We start from the raw sequence: 21,120 nt of genomic DNA, 5'->3' as shown, positions 1-21,120 counted from the left end.
CTCCCCTACTGATGCTTAATTGTCTACCTGGCTTGAACGACATCTCATGATTCCTGTTTATTGGGATCAGCTGCCTTTCAGGATGAGTCGATACGGAACACACAACTTCATTAACATTAGTGTTTCGAATACTTCAATGGGATGTATGTTATCGTGGTGGAGATGGCACACTACGATGGAGAGGAGTTTCTGGACCTGATGATCCATTTAACGGGCTTGAAAGCATGTGACTATCGATACACCAGACCTCCTAATCGCCTCCTTGTGTTAGGTCAGTGTGAGGCACGACTCACACAACATTTGCCGATGCAGTATCGCGGCTATCGCTTGAGTATGTTTTTTGCACCAGGCAGCAAATAAATTCGAAACAAGAACACTATAAATATACAGGCTCAGTGACGTACCGGGATCAACGAGTTTAGCGACAGCGTTTATCAAACATGTATATACAATAGAACAGCTTCCACCAGGCAGCTACCGCCAGAGCTCATTAGGATCCAAGTTTCGACACCGCTTGGCTATAGACGGAAGTCAGTGAACGCAGCCAGCCAACAACGAATCTTAATTGGCTGTTCCAATCATGCAACTTGTGTTGGCAGTGTATTTACCAGTTGTCTATCATTGCAGCACTTTTTCAGCAAGACTCCACCAGTGACGCACAAGGACTTCAGAGAGAGTTGCCTCCCAGCACACCACCACCAGCGTCCCACTATTGGGACTCTGATCAGGGCAGCAGTTGAAAGTAGACTATGGCAAAACACCCACAGTAGAAACACCGGCTATGCGCTTAGCAGCGCATGGAAACGTGCAGTTGTCAAAGAAAGAGCACAGAAGAAGCCTTCTCGAACTTTATGGCCTGATGCGAAGGGTAGCGTTTCAAGCAATGCTAAATATAGAGTGCAAATAAAACATACGGACCCAGATGGTGCCAGTTCAGTACGCACAGTATTTGTCATCATGACGTAATCCAGGCAATCAGAAGCGGTTCTCTGGGTCAAAAACAGGAAGGGTGGAGGGGGGGGGGGAACCTCGCCAGTTTTCCCATAGTGATACAGTCATATCTAGACGCCTGACGACGATGATGGAGACAATCCTCAAAAGCTTTGGACGGTATTCGAATTTTACGCAGCAACTAAAACGAGAACGTTTTGTGTACATAATATGGCTCACATGTTGCAGATCAGGCAAAGTTTAGGATACAGTTTGGTGTATATGATGAAAATTACAGGGATGTGAGATGCGTAAATCGCGTCCATACATCAGCTTAACCTAAAGAGTTAACAAAACCATCTCACAAATCGTAACAAAGTAGCACCACTGTGTGAACCACATGATCTCTAGATTGTCAAAGAAATTACCAGAAAAGGAAACGAGAGTATTTACTTGTCTTAGATCTTAACGTACCCATATATATACACATGAAAAGACAAATAGGTTCTCCCCTAAGAAGTTCACTCAGATGGTGCTTTAAAATTTGTGAGAGCTCCTAGCAGATGGCAGTATTGATCTTCCAACATTGGTAGCGCTTTAGCAAGAACGCTTCCAGAGCGTAAGAGCGTTCCGGTCTCCCCTACTGATGCTTATATATCACATCAGTCCAATACATTGTTCGCAAAGTGTAAATGTAATCATCTTAATATATCCCAAAATTATCAAATAGGTGCAATAAAATAAAACGTAAGTAACATTAAACTGATAACGAATTTTAAAGAAGGCAGATGAATGCCGCAATATACGAAACTGGAAGGTAACAGAAATTCAAAAAACTAAAACACGAACTCGAGCACAGAGAAAACTCAGTGACATCCACTTATATTCCTAAAACATGACAGTCTTTTTTAGCAAAGGAGGTTGCAGAGGGCGGAGACGAGCGGTCTCAGGCGTCTTGTCACGGTCCGCGCGGCTGCCCCCGTCGGAGGTTCGAGTCCTCCCTCGTGCATGGGTGTGTGTGTCGTCTTTAGGGTAAGTTAGTTTAAGTTAGATTACATAGTGCGTAAGGTAAGGGTCCGATGACCTCAGTAGTTTGGTCCCATAAGACCTTACCACAAATTTCCAAATTCCAGAGGGCGGAGAACGAAGGGAGACTGGAGAGGTAGCAAAGAGGGATTTTGGGAGGGGCAAAAGTGTAAGAAAGATGGTACACTGGTGTGCTATACGCTGTACATAACCATATACTGCAGTACTATATAAATATCCGTTCAACTTCCTATTACTGTGATCGTAATAACTACATCACATGAAGATGTGAAGCGTACAGAATAAGTTCTATATAAAATCTTAAAATACAATACCAGTACATTCGTATGACAAATAACAAAGGAAGAAAATTCTACTAAAATTGTTATGAAATTATTAAAAGTGAATAAAAATTATTATGCCTGTATTATAGACTTAATATATTAGTACTGGCCTAATCTGCATGGCTGTAAAGGTTAAGCAATGTCATTACAGGGTGTATACGTGGACATGGAACAAAAATTCCCGGATTTCTCTCGGATTTCCCGGTTAAAAGTACACTTTGTCCCAGGTGAAAACATACTTTTTCCCTATTAACTGACAGTATACTTTCTCTCGGAACTCTATAACTTATCAGTCCTTTGCATGATTATGGTTTTATACACGGGCGTAGAGTTTCCCGGCTCTTTGGAAAACGAAACACAGGGGAAAAAACACGTTTTGGAAAAATCTTTGATGTGCCGCATACTTTCGTATTATGCAAGTATAAATTTGAATCCCACCAAACACCGGATGTTACTTTCCGAAGCATTGAAATCGAGATTGCCATACGCGTTTGTAAGCCAGTGATAGCTCATGTCACGTGATCTCGCCAGCCGATGACAGAGGGTATTCAGAGCTTAGAGCACGTGATGTAGTCAGCCAACAGCAACATCACTGTTAAGTAGCGCGAGGACAAAAACAGGAAAAGTTAATGGTTTAAATTAATATACATAGTGCCGCTACACAAAACGCAAAGCCTTCACATATAATATTGGTCTATAAGATTAATACGCTGCAAGAGAAGCTAAGCTTTCAGATATGATGTTGGTCTTTTATGCGCCTATTACAATTTAAGATATCTCACACAAACGTGCCAGTAAAATTTTTAATAACGACATAAATGTCTGATATTCTAGGCTCGAAATTCATCTAAATGGCTCGTCATCAACGAGCTGATTTTTAAATGACAGGCAAACGCTCTGTGATTTAAGAAATTCATCTTACATTCTCGCACATAGTTCAACTTGCGTAAAAGGAAATTACTTTGATGGGAACGCTTTTAAAACCACCATTCGGAATATAATCCCGCGGCCTGGTAGAAGCAGGTTCGTTCCTGCAATTGCTAGAGAGCGCCTAGTGACAGGCGTCACCGCGCTTGCGCAGCTACCATGTCGTAGGAAGACCGTTAGTTCGTATGTGTAAAACATTAAAAGATCTTACATTATGTCATAAAAGAAACAAGGGCATCGGAATTTCCGATCCATACTAAAAAGTGCACGTTTAAAGTGCACATTTGTATGTCCAGATTTCCAATGAAGTAGGCCACGACCTCATATTAAGCTTTTCAATGTGGTTTTCGGGCTGGAAATTTTCTTGGAGTACCAGTAATGTGTTATCTCATGTTTGGTTCTTTACTATGGCATAATGCCATAAGTACCAGAAGTTGAAAACGTTTCAAATATATTGTCTGCCTCAGCGGAAAAGATTAATAAAAGCCGGCCGCGGTGGTCTAGCGGTTCTAGGCGCTTAGTCCGGAACCGCAGGACTGCTACGGTCGCAGATTCGAATCCTGCCTCGGGCATGGATGTGTGTCATGTCCTTAGGTTAGTTAGGTTTAAGTAGTTCTAAGTTCTAGGGGACTGATGACCACAGATGTTGAGTCCCATAGTGCTCAGAGCCATTTGAACCATTTTGATTAATAAAAGAAAATTTCTTTAGCAAGCCGACAAAAATATTATCATTTTTCTGCAAGGCAATTAATGCTTGACTGTCAGAAAGGTGGAAATAAAATAAAATCTGCAACTAATAACAGATTTTAGCCTCTCGTAATTATGTGAATGTATTTTAATTCAGTTGATAGCTCCCGGCCACAGAAATCTGTTTTGTTTTCATTTGACGTGAGAACAGTAAACGAAGAAGAAACAGCAAAATCACTAAATGTAAATACGGGTCACGTGGTGACTATCCACTTCCCCACTATAACTCAGACTGCTCTGCTCATCAGCCCCGTATCTACGATATATCCGAATCGGGGCAATACCCCGCCACTCCCTTGAGCGTTTGAGATAGGTCGTCAAAAATTTTAAAAAAATCTAATTTTCAAAAATATGTTCATTTTTAGCGCACATCTTTCTGAAGAGTCTGACGCATGAAACATACGTGTTGGAGGAAATGTAAGACATGTTATTTGGTCGTAAGTGTGCCAAAGTGCAGTGCCTCGCCTCCTCACACAGTATTCTTCCATCGCAAAAATATGTTCATTTTTAGCGCACATCTTTCTGAAGAGTCTGACGCATGAAACATACGTGTTGGAGGAAATGTAAGACATGTTATTTGGTCGTAAGTGTGCCAAAGTGCAGTGCCTCGCCTCCTCACACAGTATTCTTCTATCGCACGTCCCTGTATTTCGCTCTGTGGAATTGAAACGTGTATATTTTGTATTCGATGCCATCACAGCATATTCTGGACAGTGGAAATTAAAATGTCCTGTGGTGCCTGTGCTGGTTACAGTCGGCCGTTTTTTTTTTTTTTTTTTTTTTTTAAGATCTCTCAAGAACTCTTCAGAAAATTTGCAGTCTTTATTGCCTATCTGCTAACAACTTACCGTTTTATGTGACATAAAATTAAATATAGGATACATAAACCCAGTAAAGATATGAGACAAGCAAGACAATACACATTCCTTCAATCCTTAGCTCCTAGAATTTTATTCTCTCTAATATTGCTACAGTTTTACATGGCGTGCTTTCCTTTCTGCGAAAGACTCTATTACCTTATCAAAGTTCGTCAAGCGTTTTGCTACATGAAAAATCGAAAAGTCGTTGTCTAATACTGAAAAAGCTGTTAACACAATAGGACCCAATACTGGTGTGGTTTCCCGATCTCATTACGTCTATTTTGTCACTGTCTGCTAGATAAAACAAAATAGGTCTTTCTAATGCTACAATAATTGTACACACACCAAATAAACGAAACTGTTTTGGTACAAACAGGCTTTTTTGTAACGACAGAATATAATTCACAAAGCACTAATATCAAATGGCTATTAGGCCTACTACAAGCAAAAAGCTTTACTTTAGGTAATAGTTTCACATTTCATTCATACGCTCCAGTTTCTCAAGCATGAGATCGAAAAGTAGTAGTACGAAATTTTTATACAAACTTGGAATCGTCATATTGTTTCATAATTTGTGTGATGTCCCCGTTTCTTCTCCTTCCTCGTTCTAACAAACAGTCTTGTTATCACTAATTCTATAACTATTCCTGCCAATGTCAAAGCTTATTCACAGGTTAACTTCACTAACTCTGCCAGAATCACCGGTTTAGTTCCCTGCGATTATTCTCCGGGTAGGAGTTGTTACACGTCCGTACAACGCAATTTCCGCGCTTCTTTCAGAATATAACTTAAAGCGGCTGCTAGCCGGGACTGTACAACTGGCCCTTACCAGTATAGCGATCTGGCCAAAAATTTTCTGTCAAAATTTCATTTTCTTGTATACACCAAGAAAATAATAGGTAATCTTTCTTACCTGTTATTCGTTTATTTCGGCTCCTGTAGTCTGAATCTATGGATTTCGCTAGTAATTATAACAACGCTCATCGTTCGCAAACTCAATCAACCACACAGTGGTTGGCATTCATCCGTTCGGCATTAACTCCGCTCAACTCGTGTACCCCCTTTTGTCTCTAGAGAAGTTGGTTTCTACATGCGATGAGGATTCCCCTGATAGAGACATCATGTAAACTATGCACGCATTCACAGAACAACTTACGATTCAGTCAGAAATCAACTTAGAACCTGTTCAATAATGTTCAAAAACCGACAGGGATGTATTTCAAAGCCATATGAATAATCGATAGACTAACGTGCGCTGAATGTTAGTCGCTTTATGAAACAAGGTTTTTCCCCTCAAGATTGGCATTCATCCGTTCGGCCTTAACTCCGCTCAGCTCGTATAGCCCCTTTTGTCTGTAGAAAAGTATGTTTCTACATGCGACGAGGATTCCCCTGACAGAGACATCATGTACACTATGCACGCATTCATAGATCAACTTACGATTCATTCAGAAATCAACTTGGAATGTGTTCAGTAATGTTCGAAAACCGACAGGGATGTACTTCAAAGTCATATCAATTAATCGACAGACTAACGTGCGCTGGATGCTAGTAGCTTTGTGAAACAAGGTTTTTCCCCTCAAGAATATGAATTTGCCCCCCCCCCCCCTCCTTCCCCCTCCTGGAACTGGGCCTGCTGCGCATGCATGAATCTGGCAGCTTGGGCGCTCCAGTAAAATTTTTCCCGGTAGCATCTAGCTGCTTGCTGCGACAGCTTACACAGCCAACAGCCACATTTCTGTAGCCAGAAGCGGGAGAAGGTACTACTCAACTGCGCATGCGCATGATCCCGCTAGTAACTGCTAAAACGAAACTAATGTAAACATTTGTGACGTCACGCTCATCGGAGGCACTTTGTTGTTACGAAGCATAACATAGTCTTCCTAAAGACTTTGACATATTTTGCTGTTGGCAGACGCTTGTATGAGCACTGTGTTTTGTTGCTGTATATTGCGCATTTCCTTTGCAATTTAAGTTTAATTTTCGTTTTTTCTCTCGTTAGTGTTTTATTGCTGCAGTATTATTCTGCAGTAGCAGGATACAGTAATATTCTTTGTTAGAGTATCGGTTCTTACCAGGCAAAACTACAAAAATTTCTCTGAAAACAAAAACAATGAAAAATTCTAAAAAATTCCCGGGTTTTTCCCGGTTTTCTCACGGATGAAAAAATTCCCGGGTTTCTCCCGGATCTCCCGGTTGTCCCGGGTCATATACACCCTGCGTTAGTTAAAAAACGTGGATCTGACATTACAACCTATTAGTGTTCGTAGCACAGTAGGTGAAAAGAATGAAATTAGCTTCAGTTTATTGCAATAGTAGGAGAGGGATGGCTGGGGATGGAGAGGAGGCAAGGGTGAGGGGGCAGAGCTATACTGGGACCCCGTATCATGCACTTAACCACGCACAGTGACGTTTTCTATAGATACCGTACAAACACATCTGTACACTTTCAAATCACTACGGTCCTAATACAACTATACAGGGTGAGGCAGCTGAGTCATAACACCCCTTGTATCTCCCCAACCGTCGTAGATACAATGATGCCGTTTGGACAGTGTATTTCAGGGACAGGGTATACATGAATACATCATATTTAATGTTTGTGTTATTCTTTATTACAGAGATATGAGGCCATCTTTGGATTTTTTTAATTAGAACCCTTTATTAAATTTTAGTGTAACATGATGGGCTTAAAAAGACGGTTTCAAATGCGTGTAAATCATAATATTTAGGCGAATAGTTTATGAGACACAGGTATGTTCCCGTATCGTATTCGTCCTTCGAAGCGGCGTTGTCCAATGTGACATTTCCTGTTGACCACTGAGGAACTTAACAGGGAAGGCGTTGTTTTCCTGCTTCTCGATAACTCCGCAAGGTGACGCAGGAGGTAGCTGGAGAGAAGGGTATAAATGTGCTGCTGGGTAATAAGACATCGTAATTGCGTCACAGCTTCTTGGAGCAGACATGTACATCACCGAAGATAAGTTAGACATGCTTCTAGTGTATGGTGAAAGCGGAAGAAATGCTGTTAGGGAACTAAAGCGATATAGAGAGCTGTATCCTGACCGTGAGCGTCCTACGCGCCAGCTCCTGCACCTATTTGCAAGAAACTACTTGAATCGGGATCATGGAACGCCATACAGAGGACAAGGCAGAAAACTGCAACTGGCGAGGTACATGAAGAGGGCGTTCTAGCGTTGGCGCATAACGGCCCCACTGTTTCGTCGCGATGTATCGCCTCGGAATGTCGTATAAGTCAGAAAACTGTTCTATGCATATTGCACCGACATAGATTTCACCCGTTTCACCTCTCATTACATCAAGCACTTTCCAGTGTGGATTTCGAACGGCGCCAGGAATTTTGCCGGTTTGCTCTGCACCGCCTACAAAATGATCCAACGTTTTTTCAACTGGTACTTTTTACTGATGAAGCAACTTTCACCAACCACGGTAATGTGAATTTGCATAATATGCGTAACTGGTCAATAGAGAACTCTCACTGGCTTCGACAGCTACAGCATCAGTAACCGTGGAGTGATAACGTGTGGTGCGGCATCGTCGGAAATGTCATTGGGGGGGGGGGGGGGGGGGGGGCCGTACGTCATTCCGGGTATACTAAATGGCAATAACTATGCACAGTTCCTGCGAAATGTTCTGCCCATTTTGCTCGAAGACGTACCACTAACTACGCGTCAGTGCATGTGGTTCCAACACGACGGCTCTCCTGTTCACTCTTCCCGTGTGGTTACAGATTGTTGGATAGGACGACGTGCTGAAGTGAAGTGGCCAGCCCGGTCTTCTGATGTGACCCCTCTTGATTTTTTTTTTCTGTGGGAGCAATCAAACATTAAGTGTATGCTCAAATACCAACTACGCCAGATGATATGAAGCAACGTATTATCGAAGCGCGCACTGATATCTCACGTGACACCCTAGCAGCCATTCACAAATTATTCGAACGGCGACTCCAAATGTGCATTGCAGCAGAAGGGAAGCATTTTGACCACATGCTTCAGTAAGGTTTTGTGTCATGTACAGTATGTACTTTGCATCTTTGTGTGTATTTGCTCCGTATCGTGATCAGTAACAAATATTTTCAAATAAAAAACAAATATGTACGAAATAATTGTGACCAATAATGGCCTCCTCATTTAGATTTGTATTTCTGATACATAAAATGTATTAACATCTTATAGTATTTTAATAATGTATGTTGTCTACTATTTTGGTACCACAGTTGTCAAACAACCGAATAATATTTGCGCGATGTCATCAGTTAATTTTTGCGCAAATTATCGCAGTATGTATTACCATTGTCGGGTAAATGGGCGTGTTTGTGTAAGGACGGACTTGCGACGTTTACCATGTACTCTATACAACAGGAAAGGTCGCACTGGACAATGCCGCCTCGAAGGACGAACACGATACGATAACATACCTGTGTCTCAAAAACTATTCGCCTAATTATTATATACACTTATTCTAAACCGTCTTTTTAAGCCCATCATGTTACGTTAAAATTTAACGTGGGGTTCCATTTAAAAGAATAAAAATGGTCTCATACATCTGTAATAAAAAAAGCACAAACATGAAATGTGATGTACTCAAGTATCCCCTGTCCCTGCAATTCACTGTCCAAACGGCATTTTTGAATCTGTTACGGTTGGGGAAATACAAGGGGTGTTATGACTTAGTTGCCTCACCCTGTGTAGTGTAGAAAACGGTAGCATATACAAAAAGCTCCATTTACATTCAGGTTGTATTGGGGAGGACAATACGTTAATACTGATTTCACAAGTGTGGCTCTGCTACACTCAGGAAGAAGAGTCAGTGGTTTAGCAACATCAGTACTACATGTACCGAAATTATCATCTTATTACGCAATTCTAAATGATCATTCAATAGGTAATTTGCAGAGTTAATTACACTACTGTATATTTTAATATCTCTAAAGTGGAGAATTTCTTGACCGAGCGAGGTGGCGCAGTGGTTAGCACACTGGACTCGCATTCGGAAGGACGACGGTTCAATCCTGTCTCCAGCCATCCTGCTTCAGGTCTTCTGTGATTTCCCTAAATCGTTTCAGGCAAATGCCGGGATGGTTCCTTTGAAAGGGCACGGCCGATTTCCTTCCCAATCCTTCCCTAACCCGAGCTTGCGCTCCGTCTCTAATGACCTCGTTGTCGACGGGACGTTAAACACTAACCACCACTACCACCACAGAAATTCTTGCTTTTGTACAGCTTAAGCGTAATCCGTAAAGGCACGTCAGTTTCGTTCATTTGGAGTCCATTCTCTCTTAAACGCTTACTGAATGATAAAGTGCGACTCTGTCGTTTCGTAACATGTTCTTTACGCCTATCTTCACATTATGCCATGCATTGTATGATCAGTACGTTTTACTGATATTTCTCCGTTCGCCTATACGCTTGATAATGGCTATAGTGTGAAAATGAACATTAAAGTATATAGTTAAACCCTGGAAATTTCATTCAAAAGGTTCTACAATAACTTGGTCCTCTCACTGAGGATCAGATCCCGCAAAGCTACAAGATTGTGGATATATCAGTTATTATGTTTTACCCGATGCTCCAGACAGTCCCAGATGATATGGGATTAGGATCTGAAGATTTAACGGGCTAGTCGAGGAGCGGTATTGTGCTTGAGTGCCCCTAAAACCAGGAACGTAGGCGTGCAGCCCTGTTGTCAAATGTTCAAATGTGTGTGAATTCCTAAGGAACCAACCTGCTACGGTCCTAGACTTACACAATACTTAAACTAACTTATGCCAAGAACAACACACACACCCATGCCTGTGGGACGACTCGAACCTCCGGCGGGAGGGGCCGCGCAATCCGTGATATGCCGCCTCAAACCTCGCGGCCATTCCACGCGGCCCCTATTGTCATTGTATAGGCCGAGAGTATACACAGCCTACTCGATAAGGTAGTAGAAAGGACAAAATTCAGTCACCATGGACGTAGCAATACACATCACTCCGCCCGGAGTGGCCGAGCGGTTAAAGGCGCTACAGTCTGGAACCGCACAACCACTACGGTCGCATTTTCGAATCCTGCCTCGGGCATGGATGTGTGTGATGTCCTTAGGTTAGTTAGGTTTAAGTAGTTCTAAGTTCTGTGGGACTTATGACCACAGCAGTTGAGTCCCATAATGCTCAGAGCCAATACACATCACGTAGGAGTGGACCGATATCATCATACGAAAATCATTCTCTGAGCTTTCACAGATCCCCCTCTCAGAAGAACTACGCCTCACTGCGCTAATGGCGCATCTTTTGAAAAGAGGTAAACACCGGACTTATAACATTCAGATACTTGCTGTCTAGTCTCTGCATTCTTCTGCCTATTGAAACCATGCAGATGTTTTCCCCCATTTGGAAGATATCCAAGCTCAAATGCCCTGTGCACGCAATGTTCACTCGCAGCTGGTTGAGATTGATATTCACTAACTGAAAGAAGCAACGTGTGTCGGGTTCGACACCAGTTGTCACTATCAAGGTGTCGCACTCGTCACCAGTTTTTTAGTATCAAGACCATTGTTATGCGGCCACGTAACATGGCTGTGAATGTTATACGGTCCCTAGTAGATACGGTGGGCAGTCTCCGTTGATAGCAAGCGACTGGACAACTTCACTCGCGATGTGGTCAAGGGCACGTACAGCTAGATATCTTCTTTGTGCCTCTTTGCAGCATCTTCACGTCGAATCACCTCACTGTGCTCATTACATACAACCGTTTGTCACACATACACCAGTTCAATAGCGTTACCTGGATGAGCGATGACCGTCTGGTACCACTTCAACACTATCTACAGCGATGCATAGCAAGGTTTTATCCTGTAAAAGAAGGCACAATATCGAGAAATGCGAAGAAAATAAGTACACCAGAAACGCTTGGGACAAAAGCACACGTATGACCCAGCAGAAGTCAACGGTATAGTAGGAGACATATCATATGAAATCCATACTGAATAACTTTCCCCAGCGCGATCATAAAGCCATCGATTTGAAGCGTCGAAAGTCGAGAGTGCGATAAGTGGGCAATAAGTGATGTAGCCTGCCTGTACACCTGTTGCGCAGTATGTACACTGATGAGGTGGAGTTGAGAGTGATTCGTTGCACACGTGCTTGTGTATTCACTCTCGAATCTGTATTTAATTTGAACGCGAACTGTACTATGGAAGTTGTCTACAGCAGAAATATTAACCTATGCGAAGCTGAACTGCAGTCAGCAAAGCTTTCGCCGATTGGTTACATGCCTTTACAGCTGAGAAGGTAAGTAACGCTGCTGAGATACCCAGACTACTTGATGTTCGAGATGATTATTATATTTCATGTTCTAGTGTGGGCAGATGTTCGGCTACCAAACTGAAGGTCACATATTCACAGCACTTCGTCAACCTTCAAGGAAGATTAACTTCAAATGGCTCTGAGCACTATGGGACTTAACGTCTATGGTCATCAGTCCCCTAGAACTTAGAACTACTTAAACCTAAATAACCTAAGGACATCACATATATCCATGCCCGAGGCAGGATTCGAACCTGCGACCGTAGCAGTCGTGCGGCTCCGGACTGAGCGCCTAGAACCGCTAGACCACCGCGGCCGGCGAAGATTAACTATATGTTCACCGAAACAAGTTATGAAGGTTCGAGAAGTTACTGTAATCTTTAATTCATTCGACATTCGAGCATTCATTTTATATAATTTCCAATTCATCTAAAAAAAAAATAAAAATAAAAAAAATGGCTCTGCGCACTATGGGACTTAACTTCTGAGGTCATCAGTCACCTAGAACTTAGAACTACTTAAACCTAAATAACCTAAGGACATCACACACATCCATGCCCGAGGCAGGATTCAAACCTGCGACCGACCGTAGCGGTCGCGCGGTTCCAGACTGCAGCGCCTAGAACCGCTCGGCCACTCCGGCCGGCTCCAGTTCATCTCCGTTGGCAGTGTTATCACCCACTGTGTACATACATTACATTGTGGTTACATACCGTTATATATTAATAAAATATGTCTTTGGTCAAAATATATACGCATTATAAAAGTAGATGTATGTATGTATGTATGTTCCACTTCTCCTTACAAAGCAATGAACTGACTTCAACCAAATTTGATACACATATTACTTATTTTATGGAAATCATCGCTGTGGAGGGGGGTAAGAACAACCTAGCTAACAAAGCGGTGGGGATGGCGGTGAAAAGGTAGTGTAGACTTCGTAGCGCTAACACCCATACTTTATTCATCGAGTATCTGTGAATGAGAACGTTAGAGACTTACAACAAACTTTACACATAATTTCAAATCTTTACGAAAATTTTTCCCACTGACCGCTCTCAAAATAATAAAGGGAAAAACATTATCGCTTACTATACTTTCGCTGTTACCGCATGATGCATGTCGTCTTAAATTATTACTTATTTACTACTAACTGTAATCGCAGCCCGCCCGGTTAGCCATGCGGCCTATTCCAATGCTTTCCGGGAGGTTAGGTGTGCCGGTCCCCTGCACGAATACGACCTGCAGATTGATGTCAAGGTCCGGTGTGCCAGCCAGTCTGTGGATGGTTTTTAAGGTGGTTTTCCATGTGCCTCGGCGAATGCGGACTGGTTCCCCTTATTCCACCTCAGTTACACTACGTCGGCGATCGCTGCGCTAACGCTTTCTCCACATACGCTTACACAATAATTACTCTACCACACAAACATTGGGGTTACACTCGTCTGGTGTGAGACATTCCGGGGGGTCCTCTGGGGGCCGAACAGCACAATAACCCTGGGTTCGGTGTGGGGCACCGGTGGGGTGAGTGGACTGCTGTAGTCTGTTGTAGGATTGTGAAACACTGAGGGCTACTGTGAGGAAGAAGCCTCTCTGTCGTTTCTAGTTCCCCAGTTCCATACAATGATGTCCTCCTCACCGTGTCCGGCGACAGCGACTCCTTCAGTCTTCTCTGTCCTTGTTGTGGTAGGCTTGGATGTGGCTCGCGAATCCGAATTTCGCTTTGAATATCCTGTTGCATGAAGCACAGTGAAGTTGACCAGCAGAGTTGTAAGTATACGTGTAGACAGGCTTGAGCTGAGATTTTCGGAGCTCTCTTTTAGCATCCAGGTTCATTAGACGCTTTTGCTCGAATTGTTCGATGCTCTTATGTACAGTTGATCGCCACTCCGATCGGCGCAATGCTAGCTCCTCCCAACGGTTGCTTGGAATGCCACAGGCTGCAAGGCGGCGTTTAATGGTGTCTCTATATCGCAGGTGTTGACCACCTTTCCTCCTCTTCCCGCACGAGAGCTGCGAGTAGAACACCGCTTTAGGTAGCCTACTGTCATCCATGCGTACTATGTGACCACTCCATCTCAGTTGATGTTTCATTATTAAAGCTTCAATACCAGCCAGTTTCACGCGGCGCAAAATCTCCGTGTTTGGGACACGGTCTTCCCATTTGACGCGCAGAATTGATCTCAGACATCGAAGATGAAATTTATCTAGCTTCTTAATGTCAGCTTTGTAACAGCACCAGGTTCCGAGGCATAGAGTAAGGTGGAAAATACTACCGCTTTGTAGACTGCAATTTTTGTTTGCAATTTGAGGTCATGTGATTTCCATACTCGGTCATTAAGCTTACCGAAGGCTGAGGCTGCGCTGGCTATACGCGCTGCGATTTCCGTTGTCAGGCTGTTGTCACTTCTAATTTGGCTTCACAGGTATTTGAAATTTGACACATTTTGCAAGGGTTTGTTATTTATCTCAATACTGGGGTCATCTGCATTAAGACCTCTAAGTGGCTGTTTGAGAACTTGCCTCTTAGTGATGCTAAGAGGCCAAATCTTCTGCAGGAGGCATTTAGCAGATTTATGTAAGTCTGAAGAGTTTCGCAAGAATTAGCCATCATGCATACATCATCCGCGTAGAGAATCTCTAAGATGGATAGTTTGGTTACGCGACTTTTTGTTCTGAGGCGAGAGATGTTGAAGACACTTTTGTCTGTCCTAGTGTCGAGACTAATTTGATTACTACAGGCTTTGGTCGCGTCTCTCATAACAACTGCGAAGTAAAGTGAGAAGAGTGTGGGAGCCAGAACACAGCCTTGTTTTACACCACATGTCACGGGAAACTGTTCTGAGAGCTTGTCCTCATGGCGGATTTTTGCCATCATGTTTTCATGAAACTGCCGAATCAAACTGACAATTTTGTCAGGGCACCCAGTTTTCTTTAGTATGATCCAGAGAGCTTCCCGTGGGACACGATCAAAAGCTTTATCCAGGTCTACAAAGCACATGAACAAAGGCCGATGTTGCTCTAAGCTTTTCTCTTGCTAAAAAAAATGGTTCAAATGGCTCTGAGCACTATGGGACTTAACTTCTAAGGTCATCAGTCCCCTAGAACTTAGAACTACTTAAACCTAACTAACCTAAGGACATCACACACATCGATGCCCGAAGCAGGATTCGAACCTGCGACCGTAGCAGTCGCGCGGTTCCAGACTGTAGCGCCTTTAACCGCGTGGCCACTACGGCCGGCCTTTTCTCTTGCATTTGTTTGACAACAAATATGGCATCCACTGTGCCTCTGTTTGGGCGAAAGCCACACTGGGTCTCTGGTAGCAGTTTTTCTGCAAAGTGTGTTAACCGGGTGTTAATTATGTGGGCAAGGACTTTTCCCGCTGCTGAGAGAAGAGAAATGCCCCTGTGGGAGCTGCAGTCTGATATGTCACCCTTGCCTTTATAGATCTTGGAAATACAAGCATCTTTCCAGTCTTGTGGAATCATTTCATACTCCCAAATCCTTAAGATCAGAGCAAACAATGGTTTCTTGATGTTTGGCCCCACCATATTTATATAGCTCTGATGGCAAGTTATCTAATCTTGCTGTTTTGTCATTTTTCAGCTTAGCCAGTGCTGAAATGAATTCATCGTAGTAAGGGGCATCCGCAAGTTGTTCCTCAACTGGCAGGTCTTCAAGTGCTTCTACGTATGGAATATCGGTTGTCTGATGGTCGGGATTAAGAACGTCATTAAAATGTTCCGCCCACCGAGACAGGATGTCACTCTGTTGCGTCAGCCGACATCTTTTATCTTTGTTATAGACTGGTACTATCTTCCCAACTCTTGAACCAAAGATAGTTTTCAGGGACTCAAAAAATCTGCCCGTTTGGTGTGTGTCGGCATATAACTGTATTTCATTTGCTTTATTTGCCCACCAACTGTCTTTGAGAGAACGTACCTTCACTTTCAGATTGTAATGCGCTGCTCTACGCTTGTTATCATCAGGGGTGCGAAGAGAGGTTCTGAAATCATTAATTAGCTTTCTGATCTCTGGATCTGAGTCGTCAAACCAGTCCTGGTGCTTCTTCTGAGGCTTTCCCAAGACTTCTGAAGCACAGCCACGCAGTCGGCTAGCGTATGCACTCCACTGTTCATCTACAGGGGCAGATTCAGATATCAAAAGGCCACCGTCACCAAATTTTTCATCCAGTTTTGCTCTCATAGCCTGATCATTGGCCAAGATTTTGCAGGACAATTTTGTTGGTATTTTGAGTGAAGCTCGGCGTGGTGCCTTCAAAGTTATCTTTAATTTGGACCGCCGGCCGCGGTGGTCTCGCAGTTCTAGGCGCGCAGTCCGGAACCGCGCGACTGCTACGGTCGCGGGTTCGAATCCTGCCTTGGGCATGGATGTGTGTGATGTCCTTAGGTTAGTTAGGTTTAAGTAGTTCCAAGTTCTAGGGGACTGATGACCACAGCTGTTAAGTCCCATAGTGCTCTGAGCCGTTTGAATCATTTTTTTTAATTTGGACCTCACGAGTCGATGGTCTGTCCATCCCTGAGCGCCTCTCATTGCACGTGTGACCAGTACGTCACCAAGATCTTTTTTCCGTACTATCACATAATCCAGAAGGTGCCAGTGTTTAGATCGCGGATGCATCCATGTCGTTTTATATTTTTCAGGCAGTCGAAAATATGTATTTGTCAGACAGAGTTCAAACTCGGCACATAGAGTTAGAAGATCCAAACCATTCGAGTTGCATTTTCCAATCCCATGGCCACCGAGGACTCCATTCCAAGCACTGAAATCATTCCCAACACGAGCATTAAAATCACCATGTAACAGAAGTTTATCTGCAGAAGGAATATCTCTAAGGACATGTCGGAGGTCTTGGTAGAACTTGTTCTTCTCTTCATCCGGAGATGGCAATTTAGGTGCGTATACATTGATCAAGTGAAGATATTTCTTGGATACCAGGTGAAGTCTGAGAGTTATTATTCTGTCACTGATACCTTTTGGGAGTTCTGTTAGTGAACATGCCAATTTATTGCGTATGGCAAAGCCTACCCCACTTTCCGCCCTTTCAGTGGATGATTTTCCACTCCAGTAGTAGGTATAACCTCCGAGCGGTTCACATAACTGTCCAGAGTCACTAAGATGTGTTTCACTTATGGCGGTAATGTCGATGTTATATCTAGCCAATTCCCTTGTGATAAGTCCTGTCTTTCTCTCTGGGCACTGATTATGGTCGTTATCCTGTAAAGTACGGACGTTACAGACTCCAATCATTAGATATTTAAGGTAACTGTTTATTTTATTATTTTTTTGACCCCATATGTTAGTGAACAAGTGACCGCAGTTTGCCACTTGTGCTGGGTTGAGACGGGCTATGTTTAGGCCACTTTTTCTAGGCCCCTCCCTGGATTAGGGAAAGCAGAGCGATCCTAAACAGGGCTGCTTTGTCGTCTGACGAGCTGCCGAACCAGTCCTCCCGTCTCTCACGAGTACCAGAACGACCATCACCGTCTAACTGCCTAACGTGCAGAGCACCAACTAAGGTTCAGGTACACCAAACCCTTGCCTCACCATCAGTACTCCATCGTCGCAGGACTTTCAAAGCTCATAGTCCATTGAAACTTTGCCGGAGTCATCTGCGCGTGAAGGTATTTAAAGTGGACAAGCAGTTGCGCAGATGCAGATCCACTCTCTCGTCCTCTGCCTCTGGTTGGCAGTGGATCGTAGGGCCGATACGACTGGCAAGAGGTAGGGAATGCAGTGAATGGCCATATGCCACTGGAAGTATCCTGACATACGCCCTTAAGGTACATCACAGGTGCCTTGCTTCGTCGGTACAACTGTATTCACGACACATTTTGCAGACAGAAAACTTCTGTCATTGTATGACACCTGGTTCAGGAGATAGACGTCAGACACTGACATGAGTGGAAAAACTGCGGTATCATGTACGTTCTTTTATTTTATTACTTCCTTAGTAATAACTCTGTTTACAGTTTCTTTCACAGACAGGAGCTACGTATACCTCTGGGTGTACCTGCACACAGTTAAAGAAACACGCCATAAGTTAGGAGTGCCGTGAAAATTAAACTGCAATGCGAAGTTCGTGGACGATAGTGGTTATATGTTTCTAGGAATAGATGTGCCACATTTTAAATATCTGTGAAATGTATGCGATACGTGAAAAAAATTGTTCAAATGGTTCTGAGCACTATGGGACTTAACAGCTGTGGTCATCAGTCACCTAGAACTTAGAACTACTTAAACCTAACTAACCTAAGCACATCACACACATCCATGCCCGAAGCAGGATTCGAACCTGCGACTGTAGCGGTATCGCGGCTCCAGACTGTAGCGCCAATAACCGCTCGGCCACCCCATCCGGCGCGATATGTGAATACACGAGCTGAACCACGAGTAAAAATTCCATCCTAAAGTCCTGGTAAGTTGTAAACCAAATTGGGTACACACATTAATTAAAATATGGAAAGAAATACTGTGAGGGTAAGAACCACTAGCCTCCTACTGGGGTAAATGTGGTAACGTGTAGAGAGAGGGGGGGGGGGGACGAGGGAGGAGGAGGAATGGGCATGGATGAGAGGGAGGAGGAGGAGATTGTCAGAGGGGGGGGGGGGAATGTACAGAGAGAGTGTGCAGGTGGAGATGAACACACAGAGAATGGGGAGAGGAGAAGACAGACAGAGACAGGATGAAGATGGAGATAAGCAGGAAAGTTTGGGAAGAGGAGATGGACAGGTGGAGGGAGAGGAGAAGATGGGGAATGAGAGGGAGAGGAGGACATGGAATTAGGGGGGGGGGGGTGACAAGGGAGATAGAGGGGCCAGGAGCGGGCAAACAGAGAAAGAGGATACGGAGAGGGAGAAGGAGTGGAGGAGGTGGACAAACAGAGGGGATGAAGAAGCAGTTGGACAGAGGAAGAGGATGAATGAGGAGATGGACCGACAGAAGACTGGATGAAACGCATACCCACGCACTGCCGAGTACTCAGATAATTTCGAATAAGAAAGAGCGTGTACGCGTATATGCTTGAGAGAATGGTAGGGATTGGTTCTTATACGCATATCTGTTGGTAAAGACACCTAATTGAGTGGTTCCGAAGTTACAAGACAATCTAGCGTCAAGTAAGAATCTGGCTTATGGACTGCCACGTAACAATTACTAAAGGTAATTCAGTTAAAATGTTTGCTGGATTCTACCATTTTTGTTGAATAAATGGTAAGAAAACTATTTATTTTCACTCTCCTTAAGAAAAAAGATATGTCTTGGAAATATTTACAGCTGCAACATATTGAAATTGTGCTAGTCTTTGTTCTCCGATAACTGTATTTGACCTCTGTATGAAAAACGCTACATGAGATTGCCTTCTTTTTCTTCTTGCTTTGGCAACGGCAAGTATGGATATGAGTGTGAAATGCCCTGCTGAACCCGCAAGACAGGACAGATAGAATAAATTGTGGAAAAGGGCAAAAATAAGGGGCTGTCAGTTACACTCGAACACACAACTTTATTATTTGATCAAACATTACAAGAGCCCAAAAAAAATTTTTTTAAACACACAGCTTTAATCTTTGGGACTTAATTACCGGCTGGAGGCCACTTTAATTTGAAAATGGCTGAGGGCCAATAACTTAAAATACAAGCATAACCAGAAATTTAAAAGGCAAACCTTCTTTTAAAACAGTTATTTAGATAGGCTGAAGTAAACAAGTTAAAACTCCAAAACATTAATGTTTTAAAATACCTAAGTCCTTACGTGAAATAATTCTTTAATTTAGGCTGAAGGATTTAAGAACAGCCCGCCTAGGTGGCCGAGCGGTTCTAGGCACTTCAGTCTGGAACCGCGCGACCGCTACGGTCGGTCGCAGGTTCGAATCCTGCCTCGGGCATGGATGTGTGTGATGTCCTTAGGTTAGCTAGGTTTAAGTAGTTCTAAGTTCTAGGGAACTGATGACCTCAGATGTTAAGTCCCATAGTGCTCAGAGCCAACTTGACTTAAGAACAAACAACTGAAGCTCAAACCGGCTGAAGACCTAAGACTTAAAAATTCAGTAGGTTGAAGTAAACAAGTTAAATTCAAATCGACTGAAGGCCGAAGACTTAAAAATTCAAAAAAAAAAATTTCAAAATGCCAAAGGGCTTACGTGAAACAGTTCTTTAAACTAAGCTGAAGGCCTTAAGAGTAAAACAACTCTAATTTAAAATACAAAACCGGCTAGAAGCCAAAGAAGTACCAACAAAAAGAACAGATTTCAAAAACATAAGGCAGTACACACAAGGGCGCCCAGATGTTCGAGGGTCGGCTGTAATTCAAACACTAACGCTCGCTTAGGTGAGACAGGCAGCCGGGCCAACCATTCACGATCCGACGACAACCCAACCAACCGACAGTCGGCGGACCCACACGACGTCAACCGACCGGGGCATAACAGGGAGTTCAAGGGAACAACGCAGAAGATATGAACAGCAACAACAGCTGGACAGCAACAAAACGATGAGGAAACTACACTGCCTGAAATTTGTGTCAACGCCCAGGGAAGGTAACCGGAACGTTAAAGGCCACAAGGCAGAAGATTACGCTGGTACACTTCAATTCAATTCACCAAATACAGTGAAATCGGAGGGTGGCTAGAATTTTCCAACTTGAAAACCACGTTGTTGCTCGCGGGAATATCCCAACAATCGACAACGAACTCCAAACGACACGATGTGAACAGTCTTGACTTGCTGGTAGGTTAAATAAAAACTCAACTTTCGTGTCCAGGGTCGGTGAGCCACGGACCTCGTAGCAATGGGAACAGCGCCACACTCTCCGACACTGCGTAGAGACCGCCAGCGGGCCTGGCCAAACTACGCTTCGCCGACAACTCCTCACTGCTCCAACTGACCGACTCCTCAGAGCCAGTACGCCAACAACATTTCAAATAACTTGTCAATCAAAATCACACAAACTACACAC

This window comes from Schistocerca serialis, chromosome 1 (genome assembly GCF_023864345.2).
Source record: "Schistocerca serialis cubense isolate TAMUIC-IGC-003099 chromosome 1, iqSchSeri2.2, whole genome shotgun sequence".
NCBI classification, from domain to species: Eukaryota; Metazoa; Arthropoda; class Insecta; order Orthoptera; family Acrididae; genus Schistocerca; species Schistocerca serialis.
This window is presented reverse-complemented; position numbering follows the sequence as displayed.